Here is a 16,787-nt window from a genome sequence, read left to right on the forward strand (position 1 = left end):
TGCACAGCCCAATTTTGCAACAAACCCGGCCACTAAGTCTTGGGGTGCTTTCCCCCCTCTGTTCCCCCTCCCGCCTTCTCTCTCTCTGTCTCTGCCAATCTTGCAGATTCCCCCCCCCCTTTAGTTTTAACTACATTGTTCCTTGCAAAAAGCAAATGCAACTGAAATGAATTCGCGGTCCCCACTCGAGTGGGGTGGCGGGAGGAGGAAAAAGGGGAGAAAATCAAAATGCTGGAATATCCACTTGCAAAAAAAAAAAATAGCAAGCAGGCACCACAATTTCGAATCGATGCATTGCATGCAAAGCGGAGCAAAAGGTCTGCAGAGCACGCGGCGGACCTTTACCGAGCTGCATTTTGTTGATTTAAAGAGGTTTATAAATTACTTTCTTATCTGATTCCTTACCTACAATCATCAGCCTGTGGTCACTGAATGCTGAGCCTGCGGGAACCTCAGGCTGGCCGCGCCTGCGCGCACAGGGGGCGGGGCTGCCTTCCCTGCAGAAATGCACAGGGCGATGAAATTGACAAGCAAAGCATATTTAATATACAGAAAAAGAGAGACAGAGAGAGAGAGGGAGAGTGGAGGGGGCGGGAGAGAAGGAGCCGAGCATTATCCACGCTGCAATCCCCATTTTCATAGAAATATAATATTAACCCAACTAATAACCCGTCTTTTTCCCACCCTGTACAGCAAGCAGGCTTTCTATGCTGATGCGACCGTGCTGGGGAGGTTTTTGCTCCGATGCACATCCACATCCCTCCCCCCTTCGCTATATCTCAAATAAAATGAAAACACCGTTTTTCCTTTTTAAGTGTGTTTACGTGCTTGGGTTTTTTGTTTTGTTTTTTGAAGCATCCTGTCAACACATCCAGATTTTAGTGTCATGCATGCACCAAATTATAGGTGTCTCTCTGCATTGGGGTCGGAGGGAGGCGAAGGGGTTTCTTTATTTATTTTAACTGTATCTAAATGATACTGGCTTGTCTTCTCTCCCTCCTTCTCCCCCCCCCCCCAACTAAGCTTTCCAATTCCACCCTCCCTGGGTTGAAGATGGCCAGCTCCTTACGCTGCGCAAACGTCGCCTGGTTCCTGGAGGATCCCGGTGCCTTGGAGGTGCGCAAGGCACCCCCCTCCTTCCCCGTTTTCAGGGCTCAGTCCCTCCGCTTTTTACCGCATCCAGCCCCTGCCTGCCGCCGCCGCCGCCACCCCACCAAAATCCGGTCCCACGGATTGTGTTTTAAGGGCTCGTCCGCCCCGGTTGCATCGCAGGAGGAGGCGCATTCTGGAAACCTGTCGAGAGCGAGGGGGTGGGCTGCTGGGGGAGGCGCGGAAGCAGCTAGATCCGTTTTCGAGGGCGCTGGTGTAAACGAGAGCGGAGCGAAACCCGTTCCATGGAGCCACAAGCCGGCTGCCCGCTCGGCGAGGAGGACCGTTTCCAGCACAGTAGAAACGCAGGGGCGTTTGGTTTTGGGTCCGTCCGCTGCGTCGGGCAGAGGCGGATTTAAGGGAGCGTGGCCGCACTACGCACGTTTCCGCCAACATGTATCGGATGAAAATTGGGACGTCCAACATTTCACTGATGAAAATAGGGACGCCCTATTTAACAACAACAACAACAATTTTGCTGTTTACACCCCACCCATCTGACTGGGTTGCTCCAGCCACTCTGAGTGGCTTCCGAGAGATACAGTGGTACCTCGGGTTACATACGCTTCAGGTTACATACTCCACTAACCCAGAAATAGTACCTCGGGTTAAGAACTTTGCTTCAGGATGAGAACAGAAATCGTGTTCCGGCGGCGCAGCCGCAGCGGGAGGCCCCATTAGCTAAAGTGGTGTTTCAGGTTAAGAACAGTTTCAGGTTAAGAACAGACTTCCCGAACGAATTAAGTTCTTAACCCGAGGTACCACTGTATAATAAAACATTAAAAATATATATAAAACTTCCCTATACAGGGCTGCCTTCTGATGGCTCGGAGATTGGATAAGTCCATACCCTCCAACATTTCTCCAATGAAAGCTGTGGGTTAAACCACAGAGCCTAGGATTTGCCAATCAGAAGGTTAGCTGTTCGAATCCCGTAACGGGGTAAGCTCGCGTTGCTCGGTCCCTGCTCCCGCCAACCTAGCAGTTCAAAAGCACGTCAAAGTGCAAGTAGATAAATAGGCAGGAAGGTAAACGGCATTTCCGTGCGCTGCTCTGGTTCTCCAGAAGCAGCTTAGTCATGCTGGCCACATGACCCGTAAGCTGTACGCCGGCTCCCTCCGCCAGTAAAGCGAGATGAGCGCTGCAACCCCAGAGTCAGCCACGACTGGACCTAATGGTTAGCGGTCCCTTTACCTTTACTTTAAGGAAAAGCAGGAAATTCCAAGATCAAATCAGAAACCAGGATGGCTTCTCTCCCTGGAAAATAGGGACACTTGGAGGGTCTGTGGGCACTTACCTCAGGGAACACCTCAACTATGGTTTAGAATGGAGTGTGAGAAACAATTGGTGCACCGATTTTGGGCGTCACACAGGCACCACTGAAACTTGAGACACCCTTGTATATGTAACACGTGTACACGTGTTGGCTGTGAAGATGGAGCTTGTATGGCGATCCTTTGTGAAAGGGTCCAGCCAGAAGCACCACTGTGCACACGCTATACCAGGGGTAGGCAACCTAAGTCCTGGGGGCTGGATCGGGCCCAATCACCTTCTCAATCTGGCCCGCGGACGGTCCGGGAATCTGCGTGTTTTTACCTGAGTAGAATGTGTCCTTTTATTTAAAATGCATCTCTGGGTTATTTGTGTGGCATAGGAATTTGTTCATTCCCCCCCCCCCAAAAAAAATATAGTCCGGCCCACCACATGGTCTGAGGGACAGTAGACCGGCCTACTGCTGAAAAAAGTTACTGACCCCTGTGCTATATCTTTAAAGCCCATTCCTAGCCCATTTTCCCTGCTCAGAGAAGTCTGAGCCTTTTGGCTTGTTAAGGGTTGCCGGGATTCATAAATCTGTGAAGGGTAAACTACAGCACCCATAATTCTTTGAGGGAAAGATCATGATTCGAATTGGCTTTAAGGGATTAGTAGTTTGTTTTACCAGATTTATATACCACTTGATTTACAAAAGGAATAAAACAATATAATTGTCAATTAAAAAAGCAAAAAGAACAATTTTAAACATTCAAAAAATAATCTAAACCAACAATAAGCTAAAAATCAGGTTAAAATATGGCAACGTTCTACATGTCTGGTATAGGCTGCTTCCAGACAATCTCTGTTTTTGAGGTTAGGTTTCAATTACATGCCTGCAAATTAGGTTGGGCAATTAAAGTTGGTTTTGGAGGTCTTGCGCAACAAATCCGCTTCTCCAAAAGATTGGACTTTTTGCAAGGAACAGCTGATGTCATCTAATCTCTTTGCAAACAAAGCTCAATATATGGGTTATTCAGAAGCAACCAACAAAATCCAATTTGGGGGAGGGGGGAACCAGGTTTGTTGTGTCAATGAACTGTAAATGTGCAGCCTGAATTTGCAGGTGTGTGACTGATTCCCACCCCAAAATAGTGACAGTCTAGAAGCACCTGCTCTGATACTCCAAAATGATGGAAAGAAGTGTGGGGGCACATTTGCAGGATGTAACATTGTTTAACCTTGTTGCAAGCAAATCAGAATGAATGCTCAACAACAGGGTTGCCATTATGTCCTTCTTTTTCCAGGACACAAATGCCATATTACACTCGTGTAGGGATGGGGTGTCAATTTTGTTTTTTTTCTCAGTTTCTCATTTTGGATTTAAATACTTTTTGGTAAATATTTTAAAACTATATTTAAATCCAATGCAGTTGGATACATCAGCATTTTATTACAGATTTCTCCTATTATGCACATTTTGTATGCAATTCCCCCTGACATAATGCATTTTTGTATGTTATCCTCATATTTCACTCTAACATATAGAGCATGGGTAGGCAAACTAAGTCCCGGGGGCGGATCTGGCCCAATTGCCTTCTAAATCCAGCCCACGGACGGTCTGGGAATCAGCATGTTTTTACATGAGTAGAATGTGTGCTTTTATTTAAAATGCATATCTGGGTTATTTGTGGGGCATAGGAATTTGTTCATTATTTTTTTCAAAATATAGTCCGGCCCCCCACAAGGTCTGAGGGACAGTGGACCAGCCCCCTAATGAAAAAGTTTGCTGACCCCTGATATAGAGAGCTGCATTGCAAAATTCAGAGAAATATAAATTTGGAAGGATGCCTCTGTTCCAGTTCACGAATGGTTTCAGAAAGTGCAAATTAGAGAGGTTCACCTAAAACGCGAAATGAATCAAATCTCTCCCTCATCCCTATTAACCAGACACCAAATCTGAAAGCAGCAGGCTAGCTCAGGGGTTCACAAAGCAGACCATGGAAGGACACCAACACCTCGCCACCCTTCCAGCAATTGCTGCCTCAAGCAGTCACTTCATTCTGCCTAATGGTAGGGCCGGCATTGTGTAGCATCATCATCAGACTGTTAACCTTGTGTGTTTTCTCTGCGCTTCTACTTTTTTCCAAACTGCAGAAACTCCAATTGTTGTTGCTGCTGAAAGTGTGGAACTGAAGTGCAAGCTCCCCTTAATAGCCTTCATACTATTCTTCCATTTTTATTTTTATTTTATTTTTAAAGAGGTGTGATTTTTATGCGTGCAGTGACCTGTTTGGGGACAAGAGTGGTGACCCTGTCGTCATGAATCTGTTTCACTGCACCTTCACTATTATTTTTCCAAGTGGCATAATTTTATCAACATGGTTGTTTTCATTTGTGCTAAAATATATCCTCACACAATATAGTCACACACAATAAAATATTGTCACACAATAGCACTAAAAGTGTTTTAGCCCAAATTTAAAACTGATATAAATAAGCATGCTGCCTTTTCCAGTCTCATCAGATAGCATAATTTTAGCACCATGTTTATCCCCATATTCTGATTCTGATGTTCCTTAAACCCTTTAAAAAGCTTTAAGTCATAATGTAAAAATGATTAAATTAAAAGGGCACTTTGGCCAAAATGTTGTGTTTTTTTTAAAGGTGTATTCAGCAAAATTGTTCGTTCCCTGCCCACATACAGTACCAACACACATAAAAATGTGCATCTTGAGAGAAAATACTTTTGGAAATTCATATTTTCAAAAAAAAGAAAAGAAAAAGGATTTAAATACTTTAAAGTAACTATTTTAAAACTGCATTTAAATCAAAATTTTAAACCTATATATATATATATATATCAGATTAATGTGGAATTATGAGTGAACATATGGGAAAGTGACAAGGGCTGAGAATACAGTAATTTATCCCTCTCTTTCTAAAACACACTCTCACACAGCAGCAACAGCAAATAACCTTTAGGGCGCCAAATTTTGGCCTCACACAGGGCACCATATTATGAAAGATTACCAAAGTCCACCCCTGCCTAAAATTGTCTGTTATTCAGGATAAATAGATTAACCGGAAGACAGACAGTTTGCTAATCTTGAGTGATTTTTGTTGTTGTTACACCTTCAATAGAACAGCAGTCCCTATTTCTGATTTTTTGAGAGTCTCTTCTCTCCTTCCCCACCCCTGGATTTTTCAGCTTTAAATGTATGTATGTGTGCATGTGGAGTTTTAGCTGTCCCAGTTTCCATAACGACACAATATACTTGTTCTTCAGGACTGCAGTGTCAATTTTTAATCATATCACATTATTTTGGAATTTGATTGCATTGGTGTGGAACTTGGGTTGCTATAACAACTGTGCAGTTAAATATATATACACAAAATTCTATGTTGTGGTAACATAGTCCTAACACCTAGATAGGTAACAGGTTTTGTGTTTATTTAAATTTGCAGTCTTCTTCATTCCCCAAGGCTTCAGGCAGGTGACTCTTCACAAACTCATATATGCCTGTATTTTATTTTTAAACATATACGAAACTAACTTGGAGGGAAGAGAGCAATCACAGTCATCACCCTTTTTAAAATAAAATAAAATTTTATTCACTTTCTTTTCTATCATTACATACATCTCATATCAATAACATGTATATTCCACCTCTTCACCCCTTCTCTCCCAGGCTTCCCTCAGCTTCTTATTACATACTGCTGTTTTTAAAAATCCAATATATCATTTCTTCATGATTTTAAATGTTTTATGTTAATAAAGATGTGAGTATTTATTTAAATCCTGCCATCAAGTCAATGTTCTTTCTTTGTTTCTGCAAATATATTATAAAAGGTTCCAACTCTTTTTCAAAGTCACTGTTGTGCTTTTCCTGTAGTCTATCCCTCAGTTTTGCTAGTTCTGCATAATTCATCAATTTCTCTTGCCGTTGTTCTTTTGTTGGAATTTCTCCAGTCTTCCAGTTTTGTGCTATCAGAATTCTCACCACTGTAGTAACATACATAAAGAATGTCCTTTTCTCTTTCAGCAGATCTTGACCTAAAATACCTAACAGGAAGGCTTCTAGTTGTTTAACAAATGTCATTTTCAACATTTTCTTCAATTCACTGTGTATCATTTCCCAATATATTTTTACATTTTTACAATCCCACCACATATGAGAAAAAGTACCTTCAACTTCACACCTCCAACACTCCTTCTTTTCATTTTTATACATTTTTGCTAATTTGACTGGTGACATATACCATCTATAAATCATCTTCATGTAATTCTCTCTCAGCAATATACAGTCCTTAAATTTCAAATTTACTTTCCATAGTTTTGTCCAGTCTTCAAATTGTCTATTGTGGCTTATATCTTGTGCCCATTTTATCATCACCGACTTTACTTCTTTGTCTTTAGTTTCCCATTCCAAAAGGATATTGTATGCTTTTTTAATAATTTAGAATTTTCTTCTATCACTTCCTCTTGGAATTTGGAAGCCAAATATGAAAAACCTTTCTTATTATCCTCTTTGAAAATATCCTTTAGCTGTCTATGGTGCAACCAACTTTGAAGATGTTCTTTTATTTCTTCATATTCTTTCAGTTTTAGTTTCCCCTCCTGTTCTACCAATAATTCTCTATATGTTGGCCATTCTCCCTTTCCCCCCAATGTTTTAAGTGACAATGCCTCAATAGGTGATAGCCACCAAGGTGTCTTATATTCTAGTAATTCTTTATATTTTCCCCAAACTTTGAACAATGATCTCCTTATTATGTGATTGTGGAACCCTTTATGTATTTTTGCCTTTCCATACCATAGATAAGCATGCCATCCAAACCTGTTGTCATGTCCTTCCTGTTCTGCTATTTCCTCCTTATCTAACCACAGGCATCACCCATGAGCAACTTGGAGGAAAAGCTATGGGAAAAGTGTTCCTCCTCTTCCTCCTTATCAGCCCTCCTCTGTGCAGGCTCAGCCACTCAAAGTCAGCTCAAAAGCAAAGATGTCTTGAAATGCTTCTAGAAGATGCAGATGGTTCAGCTTTGGTGAATCTTCAGGAAGAGGGAACCTAGGATTCCTGCCTTTTCAAGTGGCAAATTATGATGTAGAACAGCGGTAGACAATCTAAGGCCCGGGGGGGGGTGGATCTGGCCCAATCGCCTTCTAAATCTGGTCCGCAGACAGTCCGGGAATCAGTGTGTTTTTACATGAGTAGAATGTGTCCTTTTATTTAAAATGCCTCTCTGGGTTATTTGTGGGGCATAAGAATTTGTTCATTCCCCCCCCTCCAAATTACAGTGGTACCTCGGGTTACATACGCTTCAGGTTACAGACTCCGCTAACCCAGAAATAGTACCTTGGGTTAAGAACTTTGCTTCAGGATGAGAACAGAAATCGCTCGGTGGCAGCAGCGGGAGGCCCCATTAGCTAAAATGGTGTTTCAGGTTAAGAACAGTTTCAAGTTAAGAACGGACCTCCAGAACAAATTAAGTACATAACCAGAGGTACCACTGTATAGTTCGCCCCACCACATGGTCTGAGGGACGGTGGACTGGCCCACGGCTGAAAAAGGTTGCTGACCCCTGGTGCAGAAGGACTCCAGTTCTATATCCAATACCTCAAGGATTGCCCCTCTCCATATGAACGCACCTGGACCGCTGGGGTGGGTCTCCACCCCCCACTTCTACATAACATGGAGGTTCCCAAGCTATAACCGACACTTGCTTATACAGCAATCATTACTCAGGGTTAGAATAATAGAATTATAGAGCTGGAAGGGACCACAACGGTCATCTATTCCAACCCCTGCAATGTGGGAATCTTTTGTCCTACTTGCGGCTATAACCAATGTTAGTCCTACTCAGAGTAGACCGATTGAAATTCATTGACATGGATTAACTTAGGTTCATTCATTTCTTTTCTTTTTTAAATTTTTTTTGACAAAGTAATCATCATAAATAAATAAGAATCAAAATGTGCACCCCACCACCGAGACCATTCCATTATAACTATCCAACCTCCCAAAATTTCAATACCTCTTGCGATGGTTTGACCCCTTTCCATTTTAACAGTACAAATTCTACAAACACCCTCCATATCTCCTCAAAATAATTTCTCCTCCATGTTCCCCGTGTTACCTTAATGGTGCATATTGTTGTTGTTGTTTAGTTGTTTAGTTGTGTCTGACTCTTCATGACCCCATGGGCCAGAGCACACCAGGCACTCCTGTCTTCCACTGCCTCCCACAGTTTGGTCAAACTCATGTTCGTAGCTTCGAGAACACTGTCCAACCATCTCGTCCTCTGTCATCCCTTGTGCCCTCAATCTTTCCCAACATCAGGGTCTTTTCCAGGGAGCCTTCTCTTCTCATGAGGTGGCCAAAGTACTGGAGCTTCAGCTTCACAATCTGTCCTTCCAGTGAGCACTCAGGGCTGATTTCCTGAAGAATGGATAGGTTTGATCTTCTTGCAGTCCATGGGACTCTCAAGAGTCTCCTCCAGCACCATCCCGCACCTCTTTATACCATTCTTCCATTTTATATTCTGCTTGCCCCTTCCACTTCCTAGCTATAATAATTCATGCAGCTGTCAATAAATTTGTGAGCAAGTCCTTCATAGCCTGTGAACCTCCACCCCATCGTAAATTGATAATAATGCTACCTCTGGACTTTTGGTCAGCTTTAACCCAGTGATTTCTGTTATCTCCTTAAACACCCATTGCCTTTTTTTAAAAACAAACAAACAAACATATTTACGCCCCTACTACATGTGAACATAATTCCATTTCCTGGCATCCCCTCCAACATAACACCGAATATTCCTTGTTAGGTTCATTCATTTGAAAGGGAATACACTACCCCCCAAAAATGTAGTTGGATACAACCCTCAGCACTTAAAGTTTGCTATCAATATCAGATGGCTTACTGTAGGAATGAGGCAGCTCAGGGGCCAAATGTGGCCCTCCAGGCCTCTCTACCTGGCCCATGGAACTCTTTATTTTTTATTTTATTTATTAAGTTCCTGTACCACACTTTATCCACAAATTACAGGGTGGCTTATAGTATAAAAACGCAGAATACATAACAAAATAACAAAAACAAGCCAATAAAAATAATATTCCCTCAGGGACCACACCTCTCACTCACCATGCTTCACACCTTAAACATTTGTACTGGACTGGAATGAGCCCTTGAACTCTTACAATTCCTTTTCCTTGTCTGGATGGATGTAGAAAGGATTCTAGGTAGGTAGACTATGGTATGAAGGTAAAAACTACAATAATCACTCCACTCACCTTTGCTACCTGCCCTGTCTGTCACTGTGGCCTATGACCCTCAGAAAGTAGCCCACAAGGAAATGCAACTCTCAGGCTCGGAAAGATTCCTCACACCCAACATATACAGTGAGGGGGGAAAGTATTTGATCCCCTGCTAAATTTGCCCGTTTGCCCTCTGACGAAGAAATGACCAGTCCATAATTTAAATGGTAGGTTTATCATAGCTGTGAAAGACAGAATAACAACACCTCACATTATATTTCTATGCTATCAGTGACATCCTCTAGATGTCAGGCTAACCATCTTGCTCACTGAATTTTGTGGGAACGTGGATCTTTCTTGCTGTCACTGCTCATTGCTTTGTTTTAACTGCTGTTTTATATTGAATCTTGTCCACTGCTTCGTTTTTTATTGTTGCCATTTGTTATCTAAGATTATCCACCTTAGTTTCTAGCAGTTTCCAGAGCAGTTAGGTCTGTTCATCAGTTGCAACAGAAGAGCAAAGAGACTAGTGGTGCCTTAAAGACTAATACAGTTATTAGAAGACTAAAACAGTATACAGTACACTTCTTTGGATGTGGGAAGTATTATTCTGAGTCACAGAAGTGTGTATTTATCTCTCTCTCTCTCTCTCTCTCTCTCTCTCTCTCTCTCTCACACACACACACACACACACACACACACAATCACTTACTTACCAGGGATTATGAACCAGTGAGGTCAGAGAGAAAGAAAATGTTTTCTCTCTGGCCTCACTGTTTATAATCCCTCTTTCAACAATTTGTGTGTGTGCATACTTACACCCAAGCGCTTGTTATACAAAAATCAACTTATCCAAACACAAGAAATGAGTATCCAAATCTTGATATACACACCACAGATTCAGATATCCAAACAGCCAGACCTGCTTCTAGTACTGTAAGCAAATAAGCAGCCTAAAACAAGGTTTACTTTTTTGTGCTTTGCTTGTTTACGGCAGCCATTTTGACAGAAACCATGGTGGGATGGAGGGGGAAAGAGGGAGAGGTCAGACAAATAATTGATTGCCTTTTGCCAGGTTTCAGAAGTTTTCCTGGATTTTCCCTGTGTTCTTTTGTCACTCTGGGGTCAAAATTCTATGGTCAGGAATGCATTAGAAATTTCTCCATAGGAAAAAAAATGGAAATTGCCTCATTTTTATGCAAACGTTTGCCTAAAAGAAGATTTCCTGAAAACGCATTGTGTATATATAGCAGGACTTGCACTTAATGTAGCTGATGAAGTGGACCATCACCCCCATTCTGAACCATGGTACTTAAGGTGCCATCAGACACTTTGTTGTTTCTGCCTCTGTGGAAATTTACACAGTTCTGATGTTCTGTAAGATTGTGGGTAAAAAAACAACAACCTTGTAGTCCCCTGGGATGGGTCCCCTCAACCTTAAAGTCAATCCTGGCTGTGGGAGAGGATGCCTGGGAAATAGAGTGCTTCCACTTGGCAGCTTATTATGGACTTCATATTTCTTTCCAGGCACAATTCAAGGTGCTCATTTTGCTCTATGGGTGCTGCTCCCACATAACAGCTTATTGTGGACGCCTCGATGCTCATCCACACAAGTTTTCAATGACTTCACCCTCATCAAAATGCCATATCCCTGCTCCCCTTCTCACTTTATTCCAGATTTACTTCTCTTGTGAGCCTTTTCCCTCCCCCCATACTGGATTTTCTGCAGAAATGGTAAAGCTGAATCAAACGGGAACATAATATAGGATCAGTTACAGATAGGTAGCCGTGTTGGTCTGCCACAGTCAAAACAAAAAAAATTCCTTCCAGTAGCACCTTAAAGACCAACTAAGTCAGTTCTTGGTATGAGCTTTCGTGTGCATGCACACTTCTTCAGATACACTGAAACAGAAGTTTCCAGACCCTTCTATATAGTGAGAAGGTGGGGAGGGGTATTACTCAGAAGGCTGGTGGGAATGGGTGATTGGCAGATAGCTGTGATGAGCCTGTTGATGACTCTTAACGACTGCAATAGGTCTTACAGGAAGAAGCAAGGGGTGAAAAGGTGAAAAATGGCTTTGTCATGTATAATGAGATAAGAATCCAAGGTCTTTGTTCAGGCCAGGTTTCTCCATGGTTTTAAGTTTGGTGATAAGTTGTAATTCAGCAGCTTCTCTTTCCAGTCTATTTCTGAAATTCCTTTGCAGTAAAACAGCTACTTTGAGATCTTGTATAGAATGTCCTGGGAGATTGAAGTGTTCTCCTACTGGTTTCTCTGTCTTGTGATTCCTGATGTCCGATTTATGTCTGTTTATTCTTTGGCGTAAGGTCTGGCCTGTTTGTCCAATATAGAGAGCTGAAGGACACTGTTGGCATTTGATGGCATACACAATGTTAGACGATGAGCAATTAAATAGTCCCGAGATGGTATGTGTGATGTTGTTGGGGCCAGTAATGGTGTTGCCGGGTGTATGTGGCAGCAAAGTTGGCATCTGGGTTTATTGCAGGCTCTGGTGCCAGTGTCCGTGTTAGGTCTGGTTGTAGTATTATTGTGGGTTAGGAGTTGTTTAAGACTGGGTGGCTGTCTGTAGGCAATGAAAGGTCTTCCTCCCAGAGCTTGAGAAAGAGAACTGTCATTGTCCAGGAGAGGTTGTAGATCTCTGATGATGCGTTGTACTGTTTTAACTTGGGAGCTGTATGTGATGACTAGAGGTGTTCTGTTATTTTCTTTTTTGGGTCTGTCTTGCAGCAAGTTCTCTCTGGGTATCAGTCTGGCTCTGTTGATGTGTTGTCTAACTTCATCTGTTGGGTATTTTAGTTCTAAAAAGGTTTGCTGTAGATCTCTTAGGTGAGAGTCTCTGTCTGTAGAATTGGAACAGATGCGGCTGTAACGTAGTGCCTGGCTATATACAATGGACTGTTTGGTATGTTTGGGATGGTAGCTAGAGGCATGTAGATATGTTTGTCGGTCAGTTGGTTTACGGTATAAGGTGGTGTCTATGTGCCCATCCTGTATTTTTATAGTAGTGTCCAAAAAATGTATTTCTTGCATAGATTGATTCATAGTTAGGTTGATTGTGGGGTGAAAATCATTGAATTTCTGGTGGAAGGTGTTCAGGGTCTGTTGACCATGTGTCCAGATGATAAAAATATCGTCAATGTATCACAGGTACAAGAGAGGTTTGAGTGGGTAGGAGTTTAGGAAACGTTGTTCTAAATCTGCCATGAAGATGTTGGCATACTGTGGGGCCATGCGGGTGCCCATTGCTGTGCCGCTGATCTGAAGGAACAGGTCATCACCGAATTTGAAGTTGTTGTGGGTAAGGACAAATTGGCAGAGTTTGGTGGCAAAGTCCGCTGTGGTTTTATCTGAAATGGTGTTCCTTATAGCTTGTAAACCATCGTTGTGTGGGATGTTGGTATACAGAGATTCCACATCCATAGTAGCTAGTATAGTATTGTTGGGAAGATTATTTAAAGATTGTATTTTCCTCAGAAAATCTGTGGTGTCACGTACATAGCTGGGAGCACTGATGGCATATGGTTTCAGAACAGAGTCCATATAACCGGAGACACCCACTGTAATAGTGCCAATACCTGAAATGATGGGGCGTCCTGGATTTCCTGGTTTGTGTATTTTAGGTAGAAGATAGAAAGTTCCTGGTCGAGGTTCTGTTGGTGTGTTAGTGAGGATCTGTTCTTGGATGTGTGGGGGTAGCTCCTTAACAATCTTGTTCAGTTCTTTTTTGTATTCTTGTGTGGGGTCTGAGTCCAATTTTATGTAAAAGGCGGTATTGGAAAGTTGTCTGTGAGCCTCCTGAATGTAGTCAGTTTTGTTCATGATGACGACAGCTCCACCTTTGTCCGCTTCTTTAATTATAATGTCTGGGTTGTTTCTGAGATTATCTATGGCTCTCCTTTCAGCATGGTTTAGATTTTGTTGTAGGCGATGGTGTTTTCTGGTCACATCTGTTTGGATTCTGTGGCGGAAGCAGTCAATGTACAAGTCCAGTGTGGTATTGCGTCCATCAGGAGGGGTCCATGTGGAGTCCCTTTTTGTGTAACACTTTTTCGGTGGTAGTTGGTGGTCAGTGTTCTGTTGGGAGGGTGGTTGTTGTTCTCCAGTGGGTTGAGAGGTGTTGTGTTGTGAAGTTGTTGCTTGTTCTGCTTTGTCTTGTTGTTGTGTGTGTTGAAAATACTCCTTCAGGCGTAAACGGCGGAAAAATGCTTCCAAGTCCCCGCAGAACTGGATCATGTGTGGGGATTTGGCAGGGCAGAATGACAGTCCACGTGAAAGGACTGATTCCTCAGCTGGGCTGAGTGCTTGCTGTGAGAGATTGACAATATTGTTGATCTTGTTTTGATTTGTAGCCTGTAGGTTGGAAAGGTTAGAGAGTTTCTTGTTTTTCTGTTTTTTCAGTAGCTCCAGTAATATAGGATGTCATTTTGATGAGGATGTTGTCATGTGAAATGACGCACAAAAGATGCATGCATGAGCAGCCCCAAGTCCACCACCGGCTGCCATGTGGAAGCAGCACTCACAGATCCAAAGTAGCCTAGAAAACAATTGAAAGCCCATGGAGACCCTGGTTAAATGCACTTTTGTTGGGACTGCTGCTTCCTTCACCATTTGGAGCTTTTATATCAAGCACGTTACAATAACTATGCCCAATGTTTTGAAGTGTAATCTTGTTGGAATACAATTGTTAGTCTGAATCCTACAACAAAATTACAGCTTTCCCCACAAATGGATTTGAAAAGAGCTTCAAGTTGATAACCAACCACTTCAGATATTGCAGCGAGTGCAAAGGCAATAGTGCTTCACAATTCCTCTCTCTGCCTCTCATTGAAAGGGAAAAGAAATGCATCCACCCAGTTTCAGAAGAAAATATACACCTCACAGTGGGGAGCAACTATATAATAATAATAATAATAATAATAATAATAATAATAATAATAATAATAATAATAATTTATTTGTACCCTGCCCATCTGGCTGGGTTTCCCCAGCCACTCTGGGCAACTTCCAACAAAGATTAAAAATACATTAAAACATCACACATTAAAAACTTCCCTGTATCATTCTCCCCTACCGCCATTGGACTTCAGGAGATGGGAGAGAAACCCTAAACCCACTCTCTTTCTCATGGTTTCTTTAGCACGTTCAAAGAGACTCTGATATATCTTGGAGTCTCAGGTATTATTGCAATGGATCCAGGAATATTTCAAATTTAAGAAGCCAGTATTCTGTCACTAACAGGAGTCACTATTTTTCCCAGTTCAAAAGGGCTTCCTTTATTATTGTCCATATTCAGCATTAACTGGATCATCTGTACCCAGTCATTGGGTAGCTGGGTCCAAGCCTTGTTTTGGGTAAAAAGCTATAATGAAGTTTTTAGTGCTATCAGAAAACACTAACACTGGACCTCCCCCTTTTTTTGCAGTGTTATCCAACAGCCAGATAATATACAGCCATACCTTGGATCTCAAATGTCTTGGCTCCCAAACAAAATGACTCCCAAATGATCGAATCCTGGAAGTGAGTGTTCCTGTTTTTGAACGATTTTTTGGAAGCTGAATGTCTGGTATGGCTTCCACGGCTTCTGATTGGCTGCAGGAGTTTCTTACAGCCAACTGGAAGCTGCGCTTTGGTTTCTGAATGTTTTGGAAGTCGAATGGACTTCCAGAACAGATTTTGTTTGACTTCCAAGGTACGACTGTACATTGAAATGTAGGGGGAACAAGATGGGGTCTTGCAGCACGCCACACTGATCCCAATGTGAAGGAAGGCAGGAAGATAGCAATTGCTTGCTATCATCCTTTCCCTGCTAGGAATGACTGTAATCATTTGAGTGGTCCTGAAAAACACCCAACCAGGTCTTCTCATCGTATATCCCCAGCCCTCATGATAGTATCAAATCATGCCCAAAAGATCTACTATTATTGATGACATTTATAAAACAAAGCAGGTATGGTTTCAAATTCGATGGTGTGTTGAGATTCCTGCATTGCAGGGGGTTGGACTAGACGCCCCCCAGAATTCATTCCCAACTCTATAATTCTATGAGTCGATGATCTTAAGATTGTCAACCAAAGTGCATGACTCCTCCTCCCCGTCCTCCCTTTTAACACAATACATTTGTAATGTATTCTAGTGTTCCCTGCTTTGGAATGCATCATTTCAGAATGAAATGGGCTATACAAAGTGAAAGGCTTGTATTTAAATCAACTGCACTTTCTAATTCACAAATGTGAGAAATTAAATACATATATTTAGCATCACCTGTGAAACTCCCTAGCATTATATTTAATTTGAAAGCAGGATTAACACATTTGATAGGAGGCTGAAGAAATGTTTACTGGAAATATATACACCACTCTCTGCTGCTTTGCAACGAGGTGACATGAGAATGAGGCAGAAAACTGGGTGCCTCTTTAGCAGAGGAAGAAAACGATTGAGAAATCAAAGAACAGATTTCAGCACAGCACTATTCTGTAGCAGCTACTTGCTCCCCTCCACACACATCAGTGTCCAGGTTCTTGATGCTTGGGCCAGTTAGCACACATGGGAGGTGGAAAGTTGTCACTTTGGACAGCACCTTGAAGTATTAAAAGAGGAAGAGAGTGGCTTTCTTTCTTTCAGTCTTCTAGGTAATGTCCAGAGTCACTTCCAGACACAGCATTGAGAGCCCCAAGTTCTCACGTCCTTGAGATTCCACAGCAAGCAGGAGATTGTGCAACTTTGTCTGCAAAATGGTGGACAAGCATAAACTTCATCAGGTTGTTCATCATCCCCGGCACCTTGACTAGGTTGGCTCTTTACAGATTTAAGGGCAACTACAGCTGCCACAGCGGCGGGGTGCGCTCCCGCTGCTCGGTCCCAGCGTCTGCCAACCTAGCAGTTCGAAAGCACCTCCGGGTGCAAGTAGATAAATAGGGACCGCTTACCAGCGGGAAGGTAAACGGCGTTTCCGTGTGTGGCTCTGGCTCGCCAGAGCAGCGATGTCACGCTGGCCACGTGACCCGGAAGTGTCTCCGGACAGCGCTGGCCCTGGGCCTCTTAAGTGAGATGGGCGCACAACCCCAAAGTCTGTCAAGACTGGCCCGTACGGGCAGGGGTACCTTT

At 42.6% G+C, this 16,787-nt stretch overlaps 2 protein-coding genes across 4 annotated transcripts in view; both read right to left on the reverse strand.

The window, feature by feature from the left end:
- The window catches only part of L3MBTL1 (L3MBTL histone methyl-lysine binding protein 1), a 40,004-nt gene extending 38,540 nt beyond the window's left edge, over window positions 1-1,464 (reverse strand). For all 3 annotated transcript variants that reach the window (XM_083746196.1, XM_083746199.1, XM_083746195.1), the window contains exons 1-2: window positions 1,070-1,464; window positions 406-497 (exon numbers count right to left, since the gene is read on the reverse strand). The gene's annotated coding sequence lies outside the window, so the exon portion shown is untranslated. The remainder of the gene's footprint in view (window positions 1-405; window positions 498-1,069) is intronic.
- The window catches only part of SGK2 (serum/glucocorticoid regulated kinase 2), a 477,666-nt gene that overhangs the window by 86,112 nt on the left and 374,767 nt on the right, over window positions 1-16,787 (reverse strand). The gene's annotated exons all lie outside the window — the stretch shown is intronic.

The sequence above is a fragment of the Podarcis gaigeae genome (genome assembly GCF_964106915.1).
Source record: "Podarcis gaigeae genome assembly, chromosome: 6".
Taxonomy (NCBI): domain Eukaryota; kingdom Metazoa; phylum Chordata; class Lepidosauria; order Squamata; family Lacertidae; genus Podarcis; species Podarcis gaigeae.